The sequence below is a fragment of the Pipra filicauda genome, unplaced genomic scaffold (assembly GCF_003945595.2).
Source record: "Pipra filicauda isolate LSUMZ 115617 unplaced genomic scaffold, ASM394559v2 scaffold22_size4397567_pilon, whole genome shotgun sequence".
Taxonomy (NCBI): domain Eukaryota; kingdom Metazoa; phylum Chordata; class Aves; order Passeriformes; family Pipridae; genus Pipra; species Pipra filicauda.
Genome location: NW_024104343.1, coordinates 1,404,808 through 1,432,411, shown reverse-complemented (window position 1 = coordinate 1,432,411; position 27,604 = coordinate 1,404,808). Strand labels below are relative to the sequence as shown.

At 37.7% G+C, this 27,604-nt stretch overlaps 1 long non-coding RNA gene across 2 annotated transcripts; it reads right to left on the bottom strand.

The window, feature by feature from the left end:
* Positions 1 to 6,676: 6,676 nt before the first annotated feature.
* Positions 6,677 to 25,167, bottom strand: LOC114003535. Of its 2 annotated transcripts, XR_005563612.1 has the most exons (5): positions 24,977 to 25,167; positions 19,413 to 19,488; positions 8,732 to 8,887; positions 8,376 to 8,408; positions 6,677 to 6,779 (listed from the first exon to the last, which is right to left on the bottom strand). It is a non-coding gene; the product is annotated as an uncharacterized LOC114003535 (long non-coding RNA). The 2 variants fall into 2 exon arrangements; XR_005563611.1 differs by having other exon boundaries at positions 6,677 to 8,408.
* Positions 25,168 to 27,604: the final 2,437 nt, after the last annotated feature.

Genomic DNA, 27,604 nt, shown 5'->3' with positions numbered 1-27,604 from the left:
ATTAAAAAAGAATGATGAGCAGGAGCAGCTTCTGCTCCATCAGTGACAAAAAGAAAAGTAGAAAAAATATCACACAAACAAAACCCAAAAACCTAGAAACAAAAAAAAACTTTAAATCAAGCTTGTCTTGCCATTGCATGTGTATGCTAATGCACTCTGAAACAATGCCCTGCTTTAAAAATATGTCAAGAAAGCCAGTCGTGTCTGTCAGTTTGTTTTTGCAAACAGTGTGGAAGTTAGAGGTGGCAAATTTGTGCAGGTTCAAACTCCCATTAGGGTGCCACCTGCCAAGTTTTCCTTTGAGCACACAGGTTTATAAAATATATTTTGTTTCAGGGTGATGGCAACACTCATCAAGCATTCCACTCTCACACGCACCCTGTACACTCATGGTAATGTGATTTCAAAATACAAATGCTCTCCACCTGCTAAACTCAAATCCAGATCTGGGCGTAGTTCCCCTTGCAAAGTTCATACAATATATCCTGGGGATTTGAGCTAGTCCCATCATACTTTGGAGTCCATCTGCAAAGCTGGATGTGTGTTCAAATTCTAAAATCCCTACTTTGTAATTCATGTCAAGATCCTCATATTTTTATTTGCACAAATGTAGGATGCTCTGGAGCATATTTTGACATCTTGCCTATCCATACTTCAAGAAAAAAAACTTCCATAAAACTCCAACATTTTGGAATCTAGCCTTTCCCAAAACTCAGTAAAATTTCCTTTGCTTTTCTCCTTCTCAAAACAACCTTTGAGTTTCAATCATACCATCAGGAATCAAAAAACTGGACAAAACATCACTGATCCAGCATATTGATGGCAGAGATGGAGTGAATCAGCAAGGTGAGGTAATAAAACTTGGATTTAGAGCAGTCCCTCAATGATAATGACTTCCCTGGTGAGGTGTTATCTGATTTAGAAGGGGGAAAAATTAATCCAGCTCCATAGTTTCTGTAAAACATCTATAGCTTTATGCTGCAAGATTACTGTATGTATGTTACATCTAAGGATGATGCTGTCTTGATGGTAGAAAATGTATCTCCTTGAACAGCTACAGTATGCCATAGGTAAGGATAATTTATTTATCTGCATTATAGAGAGGCCAGGACACATAGAAGTTGGTGCTAAGAAGAAATGAGTGCTGGGAGAAGTAACAGGGTGAGAAACCCATAAATGCTATTCAGCTATTCTTGCTGATGCTGGAGGAGTCTATAAGTAAGTATACAACAGAAACTGGATTACAGTGCTCCGATTAAAAGGTATCCTGCTTTCCCCAGAAAGATCACAGAGCAGAGCACATTATTCAGTCTTTTCCACTACAACGCTATGTCTAGCCATTTTTCTTCGATATAGGTGATCATGCCTATTAGCTTTGTATCAACATTGTGCCATGGCTAGGTTTCTGTGGTCAGATTGTATCCAGAATACCCTCTTGGTGTTGCACTTGCACTAGTACAAGATACATTCATAAACGAAAGGACACAGGACAAAAAAAAAAGGCAGAAAATTGCTTCTGTAACCAGTTGAGGCAAAAAAAAATAAATTTTTAAATTTATCCCTTACTCCATGGTTTGGTCAACATGTCTAAGACTTTCAAAAGTTTCTATTTCTGCTAAGGGACATTGCTCTTTATATGACATAATTTAAGGAAATACCATTTTTGAAAGCACTGGAGTCAAGTCATTTTAAAAATTCAGTTTTCATTTTCTTAAGTAGGAAAGTAGAGGGTCTGTGATATCCAAATAGCTACTCATTTTGAAAATACTGGACCACACTACTGAATACTGATACTATATATAGAATAGCTACAACATACACTTGCTATTGTGACAATAGACATGAGTATACAATTACAAAGTTTTGTCAAACAAAAAGAAATGTTCCTACATACAGATAATGTTGTTTATCCAGATTAAAAAAAAAAAGTCAAAACAAATAAAAACCAAATATTTTTGAGAGCAGAATTCTTTCTACCTATGGAAATTCCTTTTTTAGTATTTTTATCTTAATTTGGAAAAAATTCCTTCTTTGCAGACCATATCTTTTCAGTCTTCTTTCACAAATGAAAATGTAAGACAATTTCTAGATAATTTTCTGGCCAAAAAAAAAAAAAAAAAAAAGAAAAAAAAAAAGAAAATTGTGCATGCCATAGGACTAATTTAGTGTCTAAGTTATTTTCCACAAATTATCAGAATTCAAGCAAATGAGCATGTACTAGATTTGTAGATGTGTGTGAGTTGTAACAAAAAGATTATTTATGTTAGTAATTTGCTATAAATTGCTGTGTAGGCATTATGATACTTTTTAAAACTTAAAGTACTGGAGCTAAGGGAAGAAGTTTTCCTTTGTGCCTTATAATGCCTGTTTTACTCTGGACTGGATTGACTCCTGCCCCAGAAGACTTGGCCTTTTCTCAAGAACAACTGAGCAAGCTCCACTGGAAGAAAAATATGAAATACACAGTTGTAATGGGTTGATCCTGGTTGGATGCCAGACACCCACCAAAGCTGCTCTATCACTCCCCTTCTCAGCTGGACTGGGGAGAGAAAATATAACAAAGGTTCATGATTTAAGGGCAGAGAGAGATCACTCACCAAATATCGTCACAGGCAAACCAGATTCAAACTGGAAATTGAATTTATTATCAAAAAAATCAGAGCAGGATATTGAGAAGTAAAATAAATCTCAAAAATATCCTCCCCCCACCTCTCCCTTCTTCCCAAGTCAACATCCCCTACCCACAGTAGTGCAGGGAGATGGGGAATGGGAGTTATGGTCAGTTCATTACAGGTTGTTCCTGATACTGCTCAGGGAGAGAAGTCCTTCCCCTGCTCCAGCATGAGGTCCCTTCCACAAGAAACAGTCCTCTATGAACTTCTATGATGTGAGTCCATCCCATGGGCAACAGTTCTCCATTAACTGCTCTGAGGTGGGTTGCTTTTCCACGGCATGCAGTCCTTCAGGCACAGGCTGCTCCAGCGTGGAGCAGCTAGTCCTACCAGTCCACAAGTCCTACCAGGAAACTGCGAGATACTGGAACAGTATTTAATTATTGCATCAGAATCAGCTCAAGTGTGTGTGAGTGTGGAAGGGCCAGGCCGTATCCCATATGGCAGCCCCGAGCCCACCCGGCAGGCTCTGCAGTAGCAGCTGTCTGTCAAGGGATCCCTCCCACACCATGCCCCCTGGAACACCCAACTCAGCCTCTGCTTGGCTACACCACGCCTCACTCTGGCCCAGAGGCACTGCATGGTCAGTGAGCCAGAAAACCCACCTGGGAAGGGTGGCCACAGGTGGCCAAAGCACATAAATACAGGAACACAGGGCCTTTATTTGTTTTTGCTCTCCCGAGATCAGCCTCCACCATGTGAAGCTAAACTACTTGGTGGTAGCTATTTAATAATCTATTTTTCTCTTATTCTCCTGTCTTATCAATCTCTCTTCTTCTCTTTCTTTACTCCTTTTTCTTCTCTTAATCTCTTTTCTTTGTTCTTTTAATCTCTTTTCTTGCTTAATATTTTGGCTAACTTAAAACCAGGGGGTTAGATTTCACTAAGTTGTGTGTGTTGGCGAGTCCTGTGTCAGTGCTTCATGGAATGCTCTACCTTGATTGTATGTTACCCCTTTTAAACTTCTGCCAAGATCTCTTATTTTCTCCCTAAAGTTAACAGTAAAAGTATCTCCCGGGAAAATGTGTGCAGCATTCTCTCTTTATGCTATCTCTAGATATTAAAGAACCAAAAGCTCTGCACAGTTTCAGTGGATGAAGTTTTGGAGTCTTGAATACCTTTTAAAAGTAATACTCCCAGTTAAGCAGTTGGGCTTCAGGACTGGGGTCTTACAGAAACCTGTTCAAGCATGGGCTTCTCGCTCCATGTCTCAGCAGGTCCCTGCCAGGAGCCTGCTCCAACACAGGCTTCCCATATGTTCACAGCCTCCTTCTGGGCATCCACCGGGTCCAGCGTGGGTCTCCTCCATGGCTGCAGGTGGATCTCTGCACTCCTGTTGACCTTCATGAACTGCAGGGCCACAGTTGGCTCACCATGGTCTGCACCACAGGCTGAAGGGGAAGCTCAGCTCCAGCACGTGAAGCATCTCCTACCCTTCCTTCTCCACTGGCCTTGGTATATGCATTCTCACTCTGCTCTTCTCTGGTTGCAATTACTTTTGCACAATAATGGGGTTTTTCCCTTCTTAAATATGTTATCACAGAAGTGTTACCATCATTCCTGACTGGCTTGGCCTTGGTCAGCAGTGGGTCCATCCTGGAGCTGGCTGGCATTGGCTCTACCAGCCGTGGGGGAACCTTCTGGTAGCTTCTCACAGAAACCACCCCTGTAGCCCCCCAGCTACCAAAACCTGGCCATGCAAACCCAATACAACAGTGACTCAGGCAGAGAAAGGCACAGAAAATTTAGGATTTTAAATATGAATAGAGCCAAGAGACTTAAAAGAAAAATAAGGAGCAAATTTAAAGTGGAGGCGAACAAGTAGGATCCAGACGTTATAGAAATTGCTCAATTTAAGTGTTGCTGGCTGAAAAGCAAGACCTCGTTTTCTAGTGTGATTTCATTTTGGCATTTTTTGTTTGTTATATTTCTTACAAAACACAACTTTAAAGACTGAAAGATAAAAAGATTGACTATGCTTTGTTTTAGTTTCCTCTATAGAAAGAATGGACCAATTCTACTCCGTGGCCTTGGCTGCCTAGGGTCCTATCACTTTTGTAAGCTCTTTTTCCAGATACTAAAGCAAGTGCAAAAGAAACTCTGGCATAATATCCACGATCTGATTGCAGACTAAGAAAAAAGAAAAATATAGAAATTATCCACCAGAGAAAGAAAATTTGTACTATTTTGTGGTGGTATAAAACAAAAATTGATAACATGTGACAACTCAAAGATAACAAGTAAATGGAAAAACTACACCTGGTACTAATTCTAGAATTTCTATAGGAAAATTATGGATTAGCTGATGAGAAATGTTGAAGAGGTGACAGAATAGCTCTCAGAATAGAACCTGTGTCATAATCAGATCAGAAACATATATTCTATCAAGCAAATGAGTCAAACTGTAATTCAATAGCTTTAAAACACCAACCTAGATATTATGAATCACCCTCACAAAAAAAGGGACATTGTCTACCTCCACATAATAGTGTGGACAGTCTCTTCTATAACTCTTCTTTTGTGTCATAACCCATGTTATTACAACCTGATGCAATAACAGACTTAAGTCCCTATCTAATGTAGATACACTGTAACATTTAATTTTATGCATGGTTCCCAGAACGAAACAAAAATCTCAGAGCTAAGCACATACAACCTATGTACAAGGCATGAAGATCATCTCAGAAGGGTAATAAAAATAAACCCATATGATGAAAAAGAAGCCAAAAATAAGACCTGAGGAAGTGTTGATCATTAAACTTGTCTGGAATTCAATGCTGTGTCTAGAACTTGATCCCAAAAACCTAGGCATCATTCTTCATTTTGGATTCATGTCTGAAATTCATTCCTGGATCTAGACTGCAATAATTGCTTTTTCAAAGAATGAGATACCCTGGATAGGGTTTAAGGTACGTTTACATTTTGGAAGAATGATTGTGCTTTTCATGAGAAAAACATATGGGTAAACTCTCCTACCCCAACGAATTCTCTTTTCTTCATTCAGAATTGTTTGTGGGTTTGCCTGATGACTATTCCACTATGCTGGTTTTGGCTGAGGTAGAGTTAATTTTTTTTACAGTAGTTAGTATGGGGCTCTGTTTCGGATTTGTGCTGAACACAGTAAGGATAATAGAGATGTTTTTGTTATCTCTGAGCAGCGCTTACACAGAACCAAGGCCTTTTCCACTTTTTGTACTGCCATGCTGGCAAGGAAGTTGGAGGTGCATGGGAAGCTGGGAAGAGACAGCTGGCCTCAGATGACCGAAGGGATATTCTACACCATATGATATCATGCTCAGTATTTAAGGCTGAGGGAAGAAGGAGGATGGATGGGATGTTTAGATTGATGGTGCCTGTCTTCCCAAGTCGGTGTTGTGCATGATGGGCCCTGCTGTCCTGGAAATGGCTGAACACCTGCCTGCCCATGGAAAGAAGTAAATTAATTTCTTGTTTTGCTTTGCTTGCATGCATGGCTTTTGCTTTCCCAATTAAACTGTCTTTATATCAACCTACAAGTTTTTTCTAGATTTTACCCTTCCAATTCTCTCCTTGATCCTACTGGCAGGGGAGTGAGCAAGTGGCCATGTGGGGCTTAGTTGCCAGCTGGGCTTAAACCACAACATCCACACATAAACAAAAGCTGGCAGAAAATAATCAGTTATGATCCCCTGGTTCAACAACTGTACCGTGGAGCTATTCTTCCTTAGAGTGCTTTTCCTGATCCTGCACATCTCCTACAGTTCTGCAGTCAACAGGACTGCATCAACAGGATCATGGGTCTATATCTCCATACATCTCCACCTAACTCACCCTTTGTTGCACACTCTGTAAATTGAGTTTTTAAGTGACACTCCCAGCAAGTGGCAATACTGGGTTTCATCTCCTTTACGTTAGAAAAATCAGAAAGACTGTGATCCTCTATTTTTTCAGTGACTGCCCTACCTACCAGAGAGAAAAGTGAGGTGGGAAGGAAAAAATTATTCCAGTCAGATTTTAAAAAGAAAGCAGATTCAGCAGCATTTTATTATATGCTTAATTCAACTTCATTGAGTTCCTACATTCTAGATCCCAATAAGGTGTAGGTGGATGATCTTAGCCTGAGCAGTTCTGGGTATGCACAAAAAGAAGAAATTATAATAAGAAGAACATTTCAGGCTGCACATGAACACTGAATTTTAAACATTTTTACATATAGTCAGATACTAAGCAAAGATTTCTTTACATAGTAATCCTGGCTGTAGTGTACATTTGCACTGCTCAGCAGAGAGCAGGTTCACAGGGAGGATAATGCATGTTCCTTGGCAAGCAGCCCATACAGTTTAAATCCATTACACTCTATATGACTTAAAATGAGTCCTAAAGTCCCTATTGATCAGTTCCATACACATCAAAGCCACCTGCAGCATATGGTATTCAGCTGTACAGAATAGCCCAAACAGACTTATCTGCCCCATATTCACCATAAGGCATCACCCCAAGAACCTTTTGGAATATGCATATAAAACAGACTTGAAACTGACAAATTCAGGGCCACATCATCCCCAGGCCCATGACTGCTGCAAGAAGAGGAATGAAATGTCAAGAACACTTCTACTGCTTTTCAGAATCACTCAAAAAATGGAACCATGTGTATTTGGCGAAGGGCCTGGACCCACACTTAAAACCATACACATATTTTTTTGAAACTTCCTGAGTCTTGTTTTGGGTCCCTAGTACCCTTGAAACTGACCTTTGAGGACCCATTTTGAAAGGTTCTCACGGGCAAAAAAATCTGTAGCTAAACAGCCATTTAGAATCTACATATAAGCAACACTCAGTTCTTAATTTCATATTCGAGTGGCATTGAAACATTGCTTGAAAAAGCCAGATAAAATTAAAATATTATTTTCATTTAACTGAAATCAGCAAAATTGATCTACAGTTAACTGGATAAAAATGGTTTCACTGTGAAATTACATACTTTTCAATGTATAGCAAATTTACACAGAGCAGCAGAAAGGATTAAAAAATTTAAAAATATAATTTAAATGAAACAAATGCAATATAAGTAGATTCACATTCTGAATTATGACAGTTTTGTATCATTCAGAAAAAGAAATATTATTGACATTACAAAACCAGGTAAAAAATAATTATCCTGGAAAAGTAAGAGTAAAGGAGGTGTGGAGACTGTTAAGTAACATTCTGAAGTCCCTATTACACATAAAATATATTTTAAAATACCTTTACAAAATAATCACAAGCTCAGTGAAAGTACATTTAATAAAATACTATTAGTCATCTAGAATCTGCCTGCAGACATGAAATCTACTAACATGGGAGACCTATGACTGCTGAATCTCATCCCATGTGCTCACTTGCATTCCCCCAAAAAAATCTGTTCTGATAATAGTTTATCCCTTTTCTGTATGGTTTTTATTTGACTATCATTTGTGTCAAACAATAAAGTATTGGGTCTTGTAACTTCATCAGCTACAGATCATAAGCCTTTTTCATTCAAATTAATCTGTTAGTTAGACTCAGGAACTGAATAGTGTAGAAATAAATTTCTTAAATACATCAGTACAATAGTAAGGTTTTGATGACAACTAAGGTCCCATTTTGTGTAAAAAGAAAATAACAGTTTTATAAGTGTAATGAGAAGAGAGAGGGATGATTCATTCTAGGATCCTTAGAAAGAAATGAAAAAGAATTATATCTTACCAGACAAGAGAATTGTCTACCTCCATGTGATTACTAAGTTAAAAAAGGGAAGAATAGAAAAAACTATTTTGGACAGAGAAATACCAATGCAAAGTAAAATGACAGATCACTAAATCTTATGGAATGTTTTTTAAAGAATATTGAACAATTTTTAAATAATATTGAAATAGAATCATAAGTAGCATCATTTAAAGAAATTAGAAAATAAGCTTTGAGTTTCATTACATATATGTATGTCTATATAAAGGTAAGATACATTAAAAAAATAGTTATGACTAGCTTATTTCTTAGTCAATTGAAAAAAAAAATCAAAATAGGTGAGTAAATACAACTATGTTACATACTCTATTACCTACCTCATTTGTCAGGAGTCAAACAGAAATGGTCTTCTATAGCAGTAGCAGGAGCCAAACTGTGTGTTTAATATTGAAGCAATCAGATGAGCAACCCACTGAATTAGCCCTGGGAGTCTCAAAACTCACAAGCAATGTTCCAGGTGGATTCGTGCACTACTGCTTTATAAAACAGAAGAGGTAAAAATGGAATAGAAAGGACTATTCCTACATGTATAAGAATCAACAGTCATTTTAGGAACCATTTTGAACTGTACTGTTGAGTCCCTTCTGTGCTTTAAACTGGGATAGGTCTGTTAATTCAATTCACTTATTTCATCTGCATTATGCAGGCATCAAAATGAAGAAAACCTGTATTGAGACAGGCAACTATTTCCAAAATTCTTTGGGGATCTCACATATCTATTTACTCCTCTTCCTGTTCCCTCTACTGAACAATCACTGTCATTGTTTTTGTTTTTACTCTTCTCTATCCATGCTTCTACTATCTTTGACAAACTCCTTTGGAGTTATATTGCTTCCATTGAGGACAATGCAATGACTTCTGTCCATTTTAATGGTCCAATACAAAGGTGCAATGTACTAACTCTTTACAGAATCTTAGAATGGTTTGGTTTGGAGGGGATCTTAAAGATCATCTTGTTCCTATCTCCTGCTTCGGGCAGGGACAACTTCCTCTATGCCAGGTTGCTTGGAGGCCCATTCAGCCTGACCTTGAACATTTCTAGGGATGAGGCATTCGCAACTTCTCTGGAAAATCTGTTCCAGTGTCTCACTACTCTCACAGTAAAGAATTTCTTCCTAATATCTCATCTAAACCTACCCTCTGTCGGTTTAAAGCCATTACCCCTCATCCTACCACTACATATCTTTGTAAAAAGTTCCTCTCTAGATTTCTTGTAGGACCCCTTTAAGTACTTGGAAGGTTCCTATAAAGTCTTCCAGGATCCATCTCTTCTCCAGGCTGAACAAGCAACTTTTTCAAACTGTCTTCACAGGAGAGGTGCTCAAGTTCTGTGATCAACTTAGTGGCCATCCTCTGGACCCACTCTAACAGGTCCATGTTCATCCACGCAGGCCTCCTGGTAGTTTTGCCCAGCTTTCTTATTGTTGGGATGCATCTCTCCTGAGCTTGGAAGAGGTGACCCCTGAATATTAACCAGTTTTCTCGGGCCTCTGATTCCTCCAGGGCTTTATCCCATGGTAGATCAAGCAGATACCCGGGGAGGCCAAAGTCTGCTCTTCTGAAGTCCAAGGTAGTGAGCTTGCTGTGTACCCTCCTCGCAGCCCAAAGGATCTCAAACTTCACCACTTCATGGTCACGGCAGCCCAGGTTGCCCTTGAGCTTCACATTCCCCACCAGCACCTCCTTGTTGGTTAGAATAAGGTCCAGCACAGCACCTCTCCTTAATGGATCCTCTGTCACTTGGAGAAGGAAGTTATCGTTTTTGGAGTAGAAGTTATCATCAATGCATTCCAGGAACCTCCTGGATTACATATGCCCCCTCGTGCTGTCCCTTCAACAGACATGGTTGAAGACCTCCATGAGGACCAGGACTTGTGAACATGCACCTGCTCATGCCTGTCTGTAAAGGCCCTCATCCACTCAGTCTTCCTTATAGGGCAGCCTGTAGCAGACCCCCACTGTGATGTCACCTGTCCTTGCCTTCCTTTTAATCCTGACCCAGAGGCTCTCAGTCAGCTCCTCATCGATCCCCAGGCAGAGCTCCATGCACTCCAGCTCGTCATTGACATAGACAGCAACACCCCCACCTTGTTTCCCCTGCCTGTTCTTCCTAAAGAGCCTGTATCCTTCCATGCCAAAATTCAGGTTATAGGAGCCATCCCATCATGCCCTGCAGGTGTGTACATGTTCCCTGACTTCTCTTGTTTATTCCCTGTGCTGCATGTGTTTGCTTAGAGGCTTTTAAATTGGGTTCTGATGAAGCTGACTTGCTGGCTGGAATGGCTGGAATTCCTTTTTGCTGCTCTTCATATGCTTTGCTGACCTGTGATCCCTCTCCAGGCTCTGGGCATCTTTTGCTGACCCTGGTACCAAACTGGTATAAGTGGAATAGTTTGATGTTCCCATCCCATGGCAACTTTAATTTAAAGCCCTCTTCACCCACTTGCCAAGTTTATGACTGAAGATCCTCTTCTCTGACAAATGGAGCCCATCAGTCCCCAGTAGACCAGGTTTCTCAAACTGAGTCTCATGGTCATCTTTCTCTGAATTTCTAATTTTTTTCACTTTTTGAAATAGCTTATGATTGAGTTCTCTGCCTCCATTAGAAAATCTCTCTATTGCTACTGTATTTCACTTATACTCTGTAACATTTATATTATTTAATTACGAGAATAGTTCTGGGAAATAGTATAATGAAAGGCATTATACAAAGCAAATGTACATCCTGTTATAATTTGGTTTGGTTACTGCACTGTGTTTATATGCTTCAAGTCTTTCTTCCCTAATAGTTAAATTCATTTATGTCACAGATGCTTGGTTATTGGTCTCCTGCCTCTTCTTAGAGGTACTGTAATTGAGCACCTGCGTGTGGGGACAGAGGGAATTGGGGGTTCTTGATTAATTTTCTCCAGCTATAAATTATTTATTGTCTTGTACCAAGCTCTTGTCATCCTCTTTGGGACTCCTTTAAACTGTCAGAGATACCTATTTACTTCTAATTGATTGTTACTCTGTGCTCATTGAGTTTTCCTAGATGACAAACACGGAAGAAATATTAAAACTAGCCATATCTATTTGCAATAGGAAGAGGTGGCGTAGTATAAATTATTGCTAACAGTGGAGTCTAATCTTTTGAAGTACTGAATTCCAGGCAGGAAGATCACACTAGTCTCAAAGAATGGCTAGTGAGTTTAAACTTCCTGGGTAAACTGCTGCAGCTGACCCAGTTTGAGCACAGGAATGAACTATCTGAACTCCAGAGGTCCCTTTCCACCTCAGAAATTCTGTGATTCTGTGGCAGAGCTGGCTAAGCATCGAGTTATCTTTCTCATGAAAAATTAGGAAAGTGAATTTGACTCCTTACCATCTCATGCACAAAACTGGGCAGTCCCACTACTTGTCTGATCTGTTCCTCTGCATGTAAAATGAACCTAATGGTACTTGCATTCTTCAGTATGGCACTTGATGTATATGTTTAAAAAAAATAAATTCTTACTACATTTTATATTAATGTCATAATATAACTGTCTCTGTTTTAACATACTCTGTCTTCAGAATCTGCCAATCATTTATCTCACAAGATTAATGAGACACTGAAAAAAGAACCCCAGCTCTTCAGATGTTAATTTTGTCATTCTGGCTTACAAAGCCCTTGAATAAGAGGAGGAAAAAAATTATCTTGCTACAGGAAAATATTGTCCACTGTCATGTGGAAAAACACTCTACCTGAAAATATCCAGCGAACAGCAGTAGCTGTTGCCTCATGAGAGCAGAATCATTCCCAATCAATAGGAGGTCAAAGGTATGGCACCAGAAAAGTCAGGAAGATGATAACATTTGGAGGAGCCAGTGGAACTGTTAGCAACATAACATTGAACTGAAGGTTCAGTACACTTATAAATGGATTACTGTGAGCCAACATCATTTGTGGAAAACATCAGGATACAGACAACTTGTAACTGGCTACGTAAGTTACTTTAAAAATATTGTAGGGAGCCATGACAGAATCTATAACAATCTACAGGAATATCTTAGTTATATCAAGAGTGGGGTTTTTAAGCATTCAAATCAATATAGCTACATTTTACTATATTGAAATTACCAGAGTTGAGAAAAATGTCACCATTCACCATATCATCTCTATTGGAAACTGTGGATCCTACGTCCTGAAAAAATGTTCTTGTTGGAAAGGGAAACTTTAAAAATTAGGACACTCATGTCTGCCTAGAAAATATTTATTTATATAGTACAGGAGGACAGCATACTCAAAATACACATTGTCACACAGGATGCGTACAGGGGCTTATCAGCAGGGATCCAAAGCTATACCATCCCATTAGGTTTTAACGGAAAGAAAAAATGATGATACATAACATACTGCTATATCTAAAGCCCCTGTCACAGTGCTGCTGGCATGTCATTGCTCAGCTTTGATCAAATTACTTTACATCCATATTTTACACACGTGATGAGAGATCCAAAAGAAGATAATCAAACTCCTCTTTCCTGGACAGTCAAATAAATCCTTGTATCCTCTTTTCAGTTACTACTTGCATACATTTCAAATGGTCTATTGCAGCTAAAAGTGCTCACTGGAAAGTAAATTATATAGTCCCTTCTCCATATTAGTGCCACACACCATTAGCACCCTTTTCTGAAACCTATAGGCACAGAACATGCGATGGAACACAAAACCTGCAACAACTTATAAATTACTTATCCTGACTATTTTTCCAATAGTATATTCATCTTAGAGTACTATTAACTCCATTCAAAAAGAATGAAGCTATTTAGTAGAACACGCTTTTACACTTTTTAGTTCATAGGCATTTGTAATTACACCTGAATTAAAAAAAGATATCTGCAATGGTATTTGTTCATTCCAATGTGTATTCACTCTCTTTTAAGAACAGAACTCTTTCAGAGAGAGATGGCTCTTAATGCCAAACATATTTTTTATATTTAAACACACATCAAAAATAAAACCATCATAACAGAGCACTCATGTATACATTGTAATTACTTAAAGGAAGAAGAAGATTCACTCGTTTAAATACGATGTATGAAAGACTGGGGTTTTCATTTTCTAACCAAGTATATTGATAGTATTTTAACTAAGCCATCATCTTTATTACACTTCTGCAAAGACCTTATCATAAACCAGTGGTGCTTAAGGCATACTAAAATTGTAAGCATTTTCTCTCTCAAAGAATTAGCACAGTGTCCCTCTGGCACTGTTTTGAAATTCTTCATTTGCTCCATAAACATTAAAATGCTGGCAGAGCAGAAGTGTAAAGAGAGAACACCAAATAAGCATTATTTAACAGCATTCAAAATCAGCCTAATTGTTCTAAATGATTTATTGAAGGTTACTATCATGTGGGACAACTAATAATACAAAATAAAAGGACAAGAAGTTTTCAAAATTCATACCAAACTAACAAAAATTGTAGATAGCAGTGCTTTTGCATCACGATGTAACTACTTTTGATTAGCAGTGCTAAAGTAATGCTATCACCCCTTCTAAAGCAGCTACAATTCCTATGGATCAGCCCTGTCTTTTCCTCTTCATTTTTCAATTAGTCTGTTGTAGGTAGACAACATGAGTGGTCTTACACCAAGCTGTGTTTGAATCAATGTTGAAGTAAAAAGCACGCCACTTTTCTTCTTATTCAAGTCAGTTTTAGTAATTTCACACCCATCCTTAGAAGGCAGCTTGGAGCTTTTTCAGCAACTTGATCAAAGGGTATCGAGCTCTTGCTCCAGCTGACTCCCAACTAGGGAGGTTCACACACCATTCAACATAAGTACTGAATCTAGAATAGATCTCAAAGGGACAGCATTTTGCACAGATGGGAGCAAGCAAATGTGGAGCAACTATTCCAGCTCAGTGGAGACCTCAACCTGGTTGGAACACCTGAGGATGGATGCAACTCTGCAGAACCTGGGACATGATCTTCATAAAATTTTCTTCCCTCTGGTTAATATAAATCTACCCTCCTCCCTTCTGGACCTACTCTAAGAGTGTTTTTCCTCTGCTGAGGACTCCAGACCTGGATGCAGTACTCCATGTGGGGTCTCACAAGAGCAGAACAGAGGAGGAAAATCACCTCCCTCAACCTACTGGCCACATTTCTTTTGATGCAGCCCAGGATACGGTTAGCTTTCTGGGATGCGAACAAACACTGTCAGCTCATAACCAATTTTTTTTTCGCCGATCCTTATCCTCAGGACTTCTCTCAATCCATTCATCCTCAGTTTGTGCTGGTACTAGGGATTGCCCTGACCCAGATGCAGGACCATTCACTTGGCCTTGTTGAGCTTTCAAGGTTCACATGGACCCAGTACTCAATAATGTCAAGGTACCTCTGGATGGCATTCTTTATGTATCAACCGCACCATTCGGCTGAGTGTCATCTGTAAACTTGCTGAGGGTGCACTCAACTGCAGTGTGTGACTGCATTGATGAAGATATTATACTTCATTTGTCCCAGTACAAACCCTTGAGGGACTGAATTAATTTTTGGTTTCCACCTGGACATTGAACCCATGATTTTAATTCTTTGCATATGAGCGTCCATGCAATTCCTTATGCATATGACAGTTCATCCATTAAATCCTTATCTTCAGTTTAGTGGCAAGAATATTGTGGGAGACCATATCAGAGGCCTTACAAAAGTCTAGATAAATGACATCTATAGATGACTTCCCTGGTCTACAGATGCAGTTACTCCATCATAGAAGGCCATTATATTTGTCAGGCGTAATTTGCCCATGATGAAGCCAAACTGGCTGTTTCTAATGACCTTTTTGACTTCCTTATTTTGACATAACTTCCATGTTTTGGAAGTTATAACTTCCAGGAGATTGTCTTCCATTATCTTAGTAGATATTGAGGTGAAGTTGAGAGGCCAGTAATTCCCCGTGTCCTCCTTTTAACCCTTTTTAAAGACAGGTGTGATATTTCCTTTTTTCCAGTCACTGAGGTCTTTGCCTTTGTAGGATGCACCTACCACAAATTCTGAGGAAACTGTCTGATGTCATCATGATGACAATCTCAATTACTTTCAAAAGGTCATGATGATCAGTGGAGGTTCCTTAGGGGCTTGAAGAAGGTAAAGGTCACCCCTACCTTCAAGAAAGGCAAGTAGGGTCCAGAGAACTACAATTTGGTCAGCTGCACCTAAGCCTTGGAGAATGCAATGGAGCAAATAGCCCTGGAAACCTTTTCGAAACATGTTAAAGGAAAGAAAGTGACTGGACTGGCCAGCATGGATTTACAAAGGGGAAGTCATGTCTGATCAACCTTATAGCCTTCACAACAAAAGGACTAGTTCAGCTGGGTGGGAGTGAGAGGAGTGGCTGTTGCTTATATCTACTTTGGTAAGGTTCTCAAGACTGTCTCACATAATATCTTCATAGACAAACTGAGGAAGTATTGATCAGTGGAAAGTAGTGTATACTGAAAACTAGCTGAACCACTAGATTCAGAGGGATCTGACCAGTGCCATGAAGTCCAGGTGCAAGCCATTCTGCAGTGTGTCCCTAGCTGAATGAAATTTCTATGCCTGAGACACTGGTATGTTTATGATAAAATAATTTCTAATCACAAGTGTTTCAAACACAAGTGTCTCCAAGATCCCTTTAGAAAGAAAAGCACTAGTGCCAAGCAAACATCCATTCAAAATAGTGTAGCTATTTATGTATGGTATTTCTCAGACATTCCTTCAAGTATTTTTTTTCAGTTAAAAGTATCTTCATAATAGCATGTAAAAATGAAACTTACACAAAGAGACAGGCATCAGGCTTAGTCTTAAGATTTTCTGTGATTCAGTCTGAAAATAAATGCCATTAGAGAGTTCATATATTTAGAAGTGAGCTTTAACCTTATCTTTTTTATTTGGTTTATCACAAATGGCATAATCCCAAAGGAGGTCTATGTATTATGCTACCCCCAGCAGCATAAATACATGGTTGGTTATAGGAGTTTACACCTACACATAGCTTTCATACATTCTTAAGACATGTAAAGTAAAATAAATTTTAATTTTGAAATATAGAGGGTCAAATATGGACCTCTGAGTGAGCTGGTCTAGTGAAAGGTGATTCTATCCACAGCAAGGAGGTTGGAACTACATGATCTTTAAGGCGCCTTCCAACCCAGGCCATTCTATGATTACGATTCTATGAAACAAACCAAAGGCAACTCCCTAGTAACTCCCAGGAAAAGCAGAGTGCATGCTTATGCAAGGCAACTGTAAAATGTAGTTCATTCAAACATTTTCTTTTTTTTAGATACAATTAGGGCAAAAAATGAGACAAATGCAATCGTAAAGAAAAGCAATGCAAAGAATAAGAAGGGTAATACAACTGAGATGCTAAGTTGATGAGATCACAAAGACAGGTGGAAAGGAGGAAGAAAGAAAAAGAAAGGGGAAGATGATCTGCATGGGGATTCTGTGAACTAACAATGTAGAACAGCAACCTAGCAGCTCTGGGCCACTGTCTCTGAGCTCAGCTCTGTCATTCTTCATTAAGGGATTCTGAGATCTGAGTTTCTGCTACAAGTAATTGCTATGTATTTCCAAAATTATGCCAGCCAGTGCTAATTCTCTATGTGGTGAAGATAGCTATTGCCCTTGAGCATAGAATGCTCTGGGAAATGAGTTATCATCAGAAGAGGGGACATGATGCTAGTGGAGGAACAGACACTGGTGTATGCAGCAGTCATGGGTAATGCTTCATTTACTTCAATAGCTCTCTTTTTCCCTCTCCTTCTAAACTCCTTCCCAGTTACTGATTATTGCTGCACTGGGGTGAATTAGTGGTGCTTTGAAAAGAAGGGGGAAATGGCATAATAAAAGAAGATCTGGAATGCAAAATATGTGAGAAACATACTACATTGAAAAATAAAATTCTTAAATTAATAAATAAAAAGCATGAACCTATAATCTTACCACTTACTCTTCAGTTACATCTATGACTAGTACTAACAACAGCACAGTCCTTGTTTCAAACGAATAATTTAATTAATTACTAATTTAAAAGAATGTCTTGAAAGTGTAAATGCATATATAAAAATAGATTAAGACAGGTAAATTAAAAAAAAAATTGACATAACCCAAATTAAAGTTTACATTTATAAAATACTTTTGTATCAGTGTGGCATCCCTGTCTACAGCAGTGGAGTTGGAACTAGATGATCTTTAAAGTCCCTTCTAATCCAAACCATTCTATGATTCTATAAATGTTTGCATTTATGTAATACCTGCTTTGTTTTGGGTAGAATAGGTACATAAGGGAAATTTGAATATATAGTGTAAGTCTTAGCCCTGGTGAACAATCTCTTCAAATGGAACTTGACTGCCTTTTCATTTGTTCAAGTATAATTAGGAATAAATTCATTGAAGTTGGAGTTATAATATTACACACACCTTGTGATATATGAAGAATCTGCTCTATTGCTATCAACAACAGATTTATTAATTTTTATGAATTTATTAAATATTAAACAATGATTTTATCTAGTGCTTTGTTCTAGAGCAAAATATGTGATTCAGCTCAGTGTAGTTTCAGTCATCTCAAAGCTGATATCTTTAACAGGTATCTAAACACAAAGCGTGACTTCATCTATGCATCAAATATGTCTCCATGTCATGACAGACAAAAGGATATGAAACACTGACTTGTCCTTTTGACTACTTTGAGCCACACACAGAGCAAAGATGTTCAGCCAAGGAAATCATGCTAAACCCAGTGCAAAGCTAAAACTCCAGACTTCACGTATGGCAGACACAAATGCCAGCATGACCTGCTTTGATCTATTGATCCTTCCCCACTGGATTGCATTACTTATTAATGTAAATTTAGTCCATAACTTCTGGTACTTTACATTCAAATTCCTGCCCTTAATGAGTTTTATATAACTATAACAAGGACTGCTCCACACTAAAATTCTTTCTATCCACAAATTACCCTCCCCCCTAGCTCCCCCAAATCACTTGTTTAACATCTCAGATCCACTTTAGAATTTATCTCTGAAAGAATGCGTCTCTTGATTTTTCGTGGCAACAGGCACTAAACACCTTGCAATCCTCTGAATGCCAATGTTATATGTCAATAATGTTTACCTCAATGTATCTTCACTGATCCAAGTTGGTTTTGATCAGTCTCACCCTTCAGTGTGTTCTAGGAGATATATCCATTTTTTATACTACCTGGTAGTGCAGTGAATTAATTCCTTAATTTTGACACAACATCCTTGACAGCAGATCCCTTCTATGTGGAGGAATAAGAGAACCTGGGCAGCAGGATCCAGTGCAGTACACTGCAGAGGAATATTGTCCCCAGTTTAGACAGCTTTAGAAATCTAAACTTTTATTTCCTTGCTCTATTAAATCTCCTACAACCATCAGGCTGAATCTGCTGTGTCTGTATACTTCTCCCTAATCTTCTTTGACACAATTCTCTTTCTCTTCCTATCTATTCAATGTTATTCGCCCATCCTTGCTCATATTGTCACCAACAGGTGGGCAAATCAAGTAAGCCTAAGAAACATGTTCAGTGTAGCAGAAAACAAAAGCATCCACATCAAAAAAAGAAAAGCAGAAAAGAAAAAAATGTACATTGACTCACAGTTTCATTAATGCACTCAGCCTTTAGCTGAAATTTCATGAGGTAAATGGCCCAAATCAGGCTACAAAGACATTTGAAAATGCATATATATCTTAGGGCTCTATATGGTATTTGGCTTTAGAACAATTATTGGAAAATTCAATTAATTTTGCAGAGTACTTTATGCTGATCTGTACATGTCATAAAAGAGAACTTCAGGCAAAAATAGTGCTGTCTTTTGGCATGAACACTGCAAAGCAAAGCAACTCCTGGGACACTCTCTATTGCTAGCATTTCCTGTAGGTAGCTTGGGAGATTGGAGAGCAGGCAAAGGAGGGACGGAGTGTGCTGTTAGCACTGAACACCTTTCAGCTTCACAATTACCTTCAGTAATGACTCTTGAGTAGCCATTTTGGGGGGGTGGATCCTTCAGCATAAAGGCAATTTGTGAGTGGTCAGTCTGAAGAAACAAAAAACTGTGTGAGTGCATTCACAAGTCAAAACCATCAAGGCTTTACAATTCAATATTGCAAATTTTTGTATTAGACAAAGTAAAACAACTTTATATAAAATTCCTTTCTGTATGACCTCAGACAAAGGTCATACAGTGCTATTCAAATAATCTGAAGAGAGAGACAACCTAACTGATATTTCTAAATTACGTTGGTTTGTTCCAGTGAATGCAGTTAAGGAGCAGGGGGTTTGGATCTCAGATTAAAGATATTCTTAAACCTCACTTGTACCCACTGAGTAGAATATAGAGAAGTCCAAGACATCAGTAAATCTGCCCAATGGATAAGAACCTTAACAAGTCCATTCTGCAGCTGGAGGAAGCCATGTCAAAGCAAACCACCAGAACCCAATAATGTCCCTCTTTAAAATAAAATAACTGCTTGCTTTTCATAAAAAGCAAACCTACAAGGCGTTAGTGAGAAGTCTGACTCCATGTTTTTGTGTCTTTCTATAAGCCGTCTTCATTTCAATGTGAAGAGGCATGAGAAATGAACACTTTGCTCCACAGTTATAAGCATCCCTGATATATGCCTCTTTCCACTTAAGGAATCCATTTTGGGAAGGATACAGTTGTCTAAATATTAGTGTCTAATGATATTTCAGATACCCCAGGGAAGTAAATATGTATATGTAAGGCTGACAGAAACCACATAGGACTTAAAAGGGACTTGTACCCTTCAGTAACAACAGCTGGGAGCCAGGCAGCATAGCCTACATCATCTCACGAGCAAGAGGTTATTCATACGTGACTCAAGTGCATAGAGCTATCAAGGTATTTATAGATAGCCTGACTCTGTCAGAGACACAGAGCATAATGACACATCTGATGAGTAGGTTTGAAGGACAGTAAGCATGAAATTAGCCCAAAGAAGGAATTTCCTTCCTATCCTTCCTTCTCCTTCATCACTGGGCTGTTGGCGCTGTTAAATTCTGTTGATATTTAATAAAAGCTAGCATCTGTGCCTTGCTTGCCTCCAATTACAGAGCTTCATCCTAGGGCTACTTCGGAGCTTCTTGCAGACACTGATGCTTGAAGCACAGCTATAACAAAAGAATGGACTGACAGATTTTTTTCTGCCTCTAGCTACTTCTTTGTTCTTTTTGATTTCATTTGCGTCAGTTTTGTTTTTGGTTGGCCACCCTAAATGACCAGCCTGCAGCAATGGCACCCCTGTAGGAGACCATTTGATCAATGCTCTCTCTACGCAAGGCCTTCTAGGAACAGAAAATATTAGTGAAGGATGCTTCCATGCCCCAGTTACGTGCAAACACACATCACCACTGCTACAGCACTGTCGCAGTTTCTGAACTGACTAGAGAGAATAACAGGGATTCTTTGTGTATAAGCCATGACAGATAATGTGAAAGTACAGTTTATAGTTGTTAACAGCGAACTTCATATATGAAGGTTATTTCAGAATTTCCCTATAAAGCTACTTTAGGGATAAAATTCACTTCAGATCATGGTCAGCATCTGTCAGCGAGAAGAAAAAGCTGGAGGAAAAAAACTATTCAATTTTATCCTTACTTATCTCCCTAAGAGTTTTCTTGGACAGCTAGATGACTAAGAATAACTGGTTTAAAACCTCACATTTATAAAGTAGACAATATGAAATAAGAAAATAGAGGAAGGAAGAGAAAATGTAAAAGGCAAATAACAGTTCAACTGAAATCTGAGTTATATTGAACCAGGCGTGCCTTCACTATCTTGCACTTGCTACTTACTTAAAGTCAAATGTTACTTGAGTTTTCAGGCTCTAAATATTCCAGTTTTTCTGCAGTGATTATGTTGGCCTTTCCTGAGTCATCATTGCTAGTGCTGATCATTTGACTAGACCATCAGTAAGTCAGCTATCATGTAAACCACATATTTAGGCCTATTTTCCTACATAATCAATTATACCTATGACATAGAAATTCTTAAAACTGTTGTACATTAAAGGAATCAATATATGTGTCTATTTCTACAACTTTTCTGTGCAATTTGGTAACATACCTATATACTACAGATACTATGTATTTCTTGTAGACATTACATGGGAAATATTAAAATTGGTTTTAACTAAAGTGCAGTTTGGTAGATAAGTTCCTGAAGTTATCTTGAACTGCACTAACACAAAGAATTTTGTTCTCTCCATTTTTTTCTGTACCATCCAAGATATGATTTTCATAATGTTGTGAAAATTCACATTTTAAAAACAAGGTCTTTCAAAGGTACCCAGGCAGAAAAATAGTGATACATTTGGCAACTCTGAAATTCCTGAATTTGAGTTCTCTTCTATAATCTGGCATGCACAATATCAAGGAGCATTATTGATCCAGCTCAGAAATGTATATATAATTTTCTGTGCAATCTTACAGATAACTGCATTTTTTTTTCTGCTGTACTGCAAAATGTTACTCTGGGGAGATGTTTGATATTCCCATCACACTAGTCAAAGCCTGGTTTAACACAAGGTATTGCAAGAAAGAGAAATAGGCTACTTGCATGCCAAGAATTCAGGTTGAAACCAACACTCTCTTAAACACAGTAGATTTTTCCTCCTTTCCCCTAAGGACCTCCAGGTTATTCAGCAAATGGAGCTGAACCACTCTACCATTTTTCAGTCAGTGTGAAACAGGCCCTAAATGGAAAAGTAGTCTGACTGTGACACACAACTTCAGACACTGATTCATCATCCAGCTCAATGAAATGCTTTACTGGAGAGAACTGAGGAAGTAACTTTCTTTTCATATTCATATCCTCAATTAATTACAGATTCAGTCTCACTACTAAAAAAACCATAATAGACAATCACTACTGATGAGCACTGGGTCAAAAAAAAGCTGAGCACACTCTACATTTGTATTATTCTCTTTAATTGAACTTCCTTCCTAATAGCAACAAATAAAATCTCCTTTCTCCGCTCATAAAAAGCATATATGTCTGCATCTTCAAACTCTAGTTAGACTCAGAACTATGTAAGTAGGTCTACTTTTTATAAATATGATTATAAAATAATTTGGGGGGGGAATGCAAAGACTGTGAATCCTTGAAAGAACGACTCTAGAAGCGGGTCCCTCACAGCAGCCACTCTCCAGGATCGAGCGGAGTGGAAAAACACCGACTACTTGCATTTTTATTTTACAGTTTTCCCCTGAATTATGTAATTCCCCTTACCCATGCGGTCCCCCTGCACAGTGCCTTGTTGTCTCCCCTCCCTGAACCAGTCCCCGCCCCTGCACAAGCATTATTGTTTGTCTCATCCTCTTCTCCCCAGTCCTGGCTTGTTACCAGAGTTTGGTCCTCCTGTATCTCCCATTGGTCAGCAGAGCCCTCAAGCCACTCCCTTTCCCCCAGACTTTTGCCCAGTCGCGTTCCTCTTTCTAAGCCCTCCCTCAGAGACTTTAAAAGCCCACGTGAGTTTCAAATAAACCACTTTTAGCCACTGGAATCCAGAGAAGGAACTTTGTGGCTCTTTTCTCCTAGTGAAGCGGGGTCACGCCACTGAAACTTTCTCTGAGAACCTGCGAGCAAGGAGTCGCTAGCAATCAGCTCTGTTAATAATTTATATATCTTTGTGAGTAATTAGTATAGCTTTTATGACCTAGACCGCCTCTTATGAAAATCATAACTATAGAATACCTGTAAAGAACCAATAGGGACTTCTTGTCACTATTTTAAATTGCAACAGGGAGTCATTAATTTTTACTCTTTTTAAACCAGGAATCTTTCTTTAGAAAATATGGCTTCCTAATATACAGAATAAGCTGGACTCAGAAAACCTTTTTTATATCTAAAATGTCAGAAGGTAAGTCCATTTCTTTGAATACTTGTAAGGCTAGAAATTAGAGCTCTATGCTACTGGAAAGAATCAGTTTCCCAGTTTCTAACTGTGGAGTATCCCAAGGTACTGGATGTTAATGTCATGACATTTTAGATATAGAGAAACTCTTTTAAGCTATATTTAGAGATTTCAAAGGCTCCCTCTGAAACTTTCATACAATTGGACCTACAGTAAACAGGGAATCTAACTTTATATTAACACTACAAAAGATAATCCATAAACATACTTTAATGCTTTGAAATGCACCTATGTGGCATGCACAGAAAATACGATATGATTATACATTAAAGGTTTTCCCACCATAAATATAGGTCATTCAGAACAAACACAACTGGCAGCAAAGACTTTGTGAAAAGGTAGCCTAAAGTGAAAAATTTTGGTCCAGGCTCAGAGTTCTAAAGAAGTCAGCCTTTTTATTTATGCAGTTAGTTAGTTAAGTCCGCAGAGACAATATTTGTCTTTAAAGTTGCAGCTTTTTTTCATAGCAAAGAAGAGACTATAAAATGGCATTTGCCATCACCCTCCATCAATCTTTCTTGGTCCTTCCTTCAGCACCAGAGGTTACAGACACACACACACACGCAAAAAAAAAGATTGATGAGGGAACATGGAAATTCACATAATTTTTTTATTGTTTCTTCTGCTGTTTAGTTATGTATTTATTCAACAGTATATCTTAAACTGTAAGGAGAAATATACATGCTTTTAGAAGGTGGATAGGCAAGACTCTTGAACACTTTCATGTATAAATTTATTTTTAAAGGCCACTAGTGTTTGATTTTATTTGATAGATAGTCTTCATCATCCTCACCTAACTTATTTAATACCTCTCACCTAGTTATAAAATAATTCCAAGCCAGAAACATTGAAATTTAGCCAAATAAGAAAAGTCTAATAGTTAATTTGATTCCAACCTTTTGTAAGGGGATTACATTGACATCAGATTCTCCTGTAGTCATCTCCTTATTCCTATGGGACAATCATTTATTCATTTGTCAGACCAGATAGAAACAAATATAATCCTATGCATTTCCCTTAGGCTAATATTATTTCTATGTGATAAATTCTCACCACAAAATATTTGCTCTTAACTTGGTTTGCATGGTTCTTTAAAGAATAAACAGTGATCAAATATACCTCTGTTACCGCAGTAAAATCCTGTGCATAGAAGCAGTGCTTTACAGGTGCAATGAAGAGAATTTTCATTAGTTTGAAAGAACATAGCAAGCATGCCTTTTTTTCTTTCTTTTCCCCTACAAATATTATAGGGTCATCAATATGCAAGCCTATCATAAAATACTTGGTAGATTATCCATGTTATTATTCAGCAGAATGCCTAAAATTTAGGAAGCAGACCTCCCAACATGTCAGCAGTTTAGAGATTGTCTTATAAAGCACTGCAAAAATAGGTGTTCACACACAGTCAGTTTTCCCATAAATGAGGTTAATTTGTGTTAGCAAACTGTCAAAGAACCTGTCATATTCTATTGTCTTTCCAAGTACAAAAAAGTTAAACAGATTACAAGACTGAAATAATACCCCAAAGGAATCCCAGACAATGAAGAAAATCAGCTGGTTTATAGCTTCTTATTTTGAAATTATACTTACATCTGATTCGAAGGAGTAATTTTTTCCTGATTGTGCATATTGAAGAACACTCTTCTGGATTTTTATTTTCATAACGCTTTCTTTAAAATTTCTGTAATAATAGCAATAGTTCTGGAGAACAATTTGACCTTGTACAAGGGTAGTGTCAAATATTTCACTCCATTATAAACTTGAATAAGTAATTTGATGGTTTTTATTCCCTGCATTTTTAATGAAACAAAAGATAAAATTTCACATTTTTGTGAAAACAACTACATGGTACAATTAGTAATAAGTGTTAATTAAACACAAATCTTTAGAACCATAGAAAGAACAACGTGTACTGGAAGTGTTCAAGAAAGAATCTATATGTGTTGTAGCTACCACAGGGCTAATACAATTATTGATACTAGTTTTGTGATTTTAGAAGTTTGAAGTATAGACTGTACTTTTAAGAAATTTTAGGAGAAGTTAGCAATGCAAAGACATATTTGGAGTAATTCTAAAGAAATAGGAACCAAAAGTAACCTGACACATTAACAAAGGGGAACGGCTAAAAAAAAGCTTAAAGCCCAAACTCACAATTCACTAGGAAACGCCATACTTAGTGTGATAACATGAAATTCTAAATATGAGACAAATTCTGGCCTCACATTGGTTTCAGCATGGTTTTCAGAATAGTTGCTTTGATTTCCTAGGACTTCAGTGAGCACAGAAACACACAGCACATGGTGAAGTACATACCTGTTCTCTTGAAGGTTAATAAAACCATTCAGTGTATATGTTAAATTTCATATCTATGTTACCTTTTGGCAGACATATATATTATCATAAGTATAAGAAATTGAAGTTTTACCTACTTTTTTCTTTCCCCTTTTTTTACAAAAAAAAAAAAATATTATCCAGTTAAATGCTTGATGGGAATCTAGCACACTGTATAAATAAGTGAATACTTTTCTACTAAAATACTTCAAAATTGCTTCTTTATAATAAATATCCGAACACAGCAAGTGCATGCTAAAATCATACTGTATTGCTTTTGTATCACTGAAAGCAAACAGCTATCTTTATAGTAAAGTTAATGAATCCAAGTAATGAGTCTCTAATACATGGGAGGAGAGACAGCAGAAAATAACACTGAATTCAGCTGGGTTACCACAGGGAAGAAATTGTCTTATAGTGCCTTTAAACTACATTTCTCTCTGATAGCTACATTACCCAATACTTTAGTTTAGTTCTAGTTTTACAAAAAGACATTTGAAAAGTTTAATAAGAGTGCAGTGTCCTTTCAAGACCGAGTCTTCTAGCATATCAGGCACCAGAAAAATCTTCAAAAATCACAGTGTCTACTGGTTAGCATTCATTAGAGTGACATTTACAATTTCAGATGCCCAGGCCTGATTCTTATAATTTCCTATGACGTTCCTTATTGATTACAAGCCATTCAGCATTTTTCAAGAATCAAACAGAGACATGAACATGAAATCAGACGAACTATTTGTCTAGACAATGACACTAAAGCAGTGCAAACTGTGAATTTGAAATATTTTAGTCATATCTGGAAAACTTCTGCATTTAGAATTTTTCTGAATAAAGTGTGTATATACACATGCATACAGGCACATACAAATAGAAATCTCCAGGTAGTTTAGAACTGGATTAGGATCATCCTCGGAATAAGAGACTTGATATAAGCCTTTATATTGGTCTGATTCAGCTTACTCGGCCACTGCTATCAGAGTAATATATCTAAAAAATCTTCAGTGAAAAGAGATCTTTATGATGCAGCAATATTTCTGGAATATTTCTAAATGGTGGAGATGTCAGAAGAAAAAAAATGCAATGTATTATTCCTTCAGTGTGATTACTGTTGAAAAATATAGCCTCTGAATTGAAGTTTTAAGACTTTGATTTGAAAATACAAAATATTTAGCAGATGAGCAAATTCAAATGTGTCTGTTATTGAAATTATATTGGGACATATCATTTACCTTTTCCAGTCATTTCATCTACCAAAAAAAAGCAGAAGTGAATGCATCCCTCTCTGTGTACCTAAATGCTGTCCACAAACTCAGACTCATACTCTAGAAAATATTTTCTCTAAAGTACTTTCGTTTTCATTCATTGCACTAAACACAAAAGCAAAAGTATTTTAAATCCCCATTTTTTGTTTTCCTTCATTTTTGTTTCACAAACTGCTAATTAGAAAAAAATATTTCATACAAATGATTAGCTCGTATCTGCTTTGACACTTGAAAGGTTACAGCAATAGGGAAAGGAAGAGCTTTAATTAAAGAATGAATTATTGACTACTTCATTTTAATTGATGTAGCCTTCTGCTATTATTTTTTGTGTTTATAGATATTTTATGTGATTCTGTAATCAAGATCACACACAAAAACAAGTCTTTAACTACTGAGTTTAAAGAATGAAGGGCTGCTGTATGATCACATTCAGCCATTTAAGTTCAAGAATCATGTGAAGTGCAGTTTCCATGACAACAAGTCACTAATTGCTAACAGAAAATAAAGTAAAAATCAACCTTGACAGAATTTGGCAGTGACATGGAAGCTGAAAAACCTTCAAAACAATTATACGACAATTTTCATGTATGATGAAGAAACACAAGCAGCCCCACCTTCTGAGACA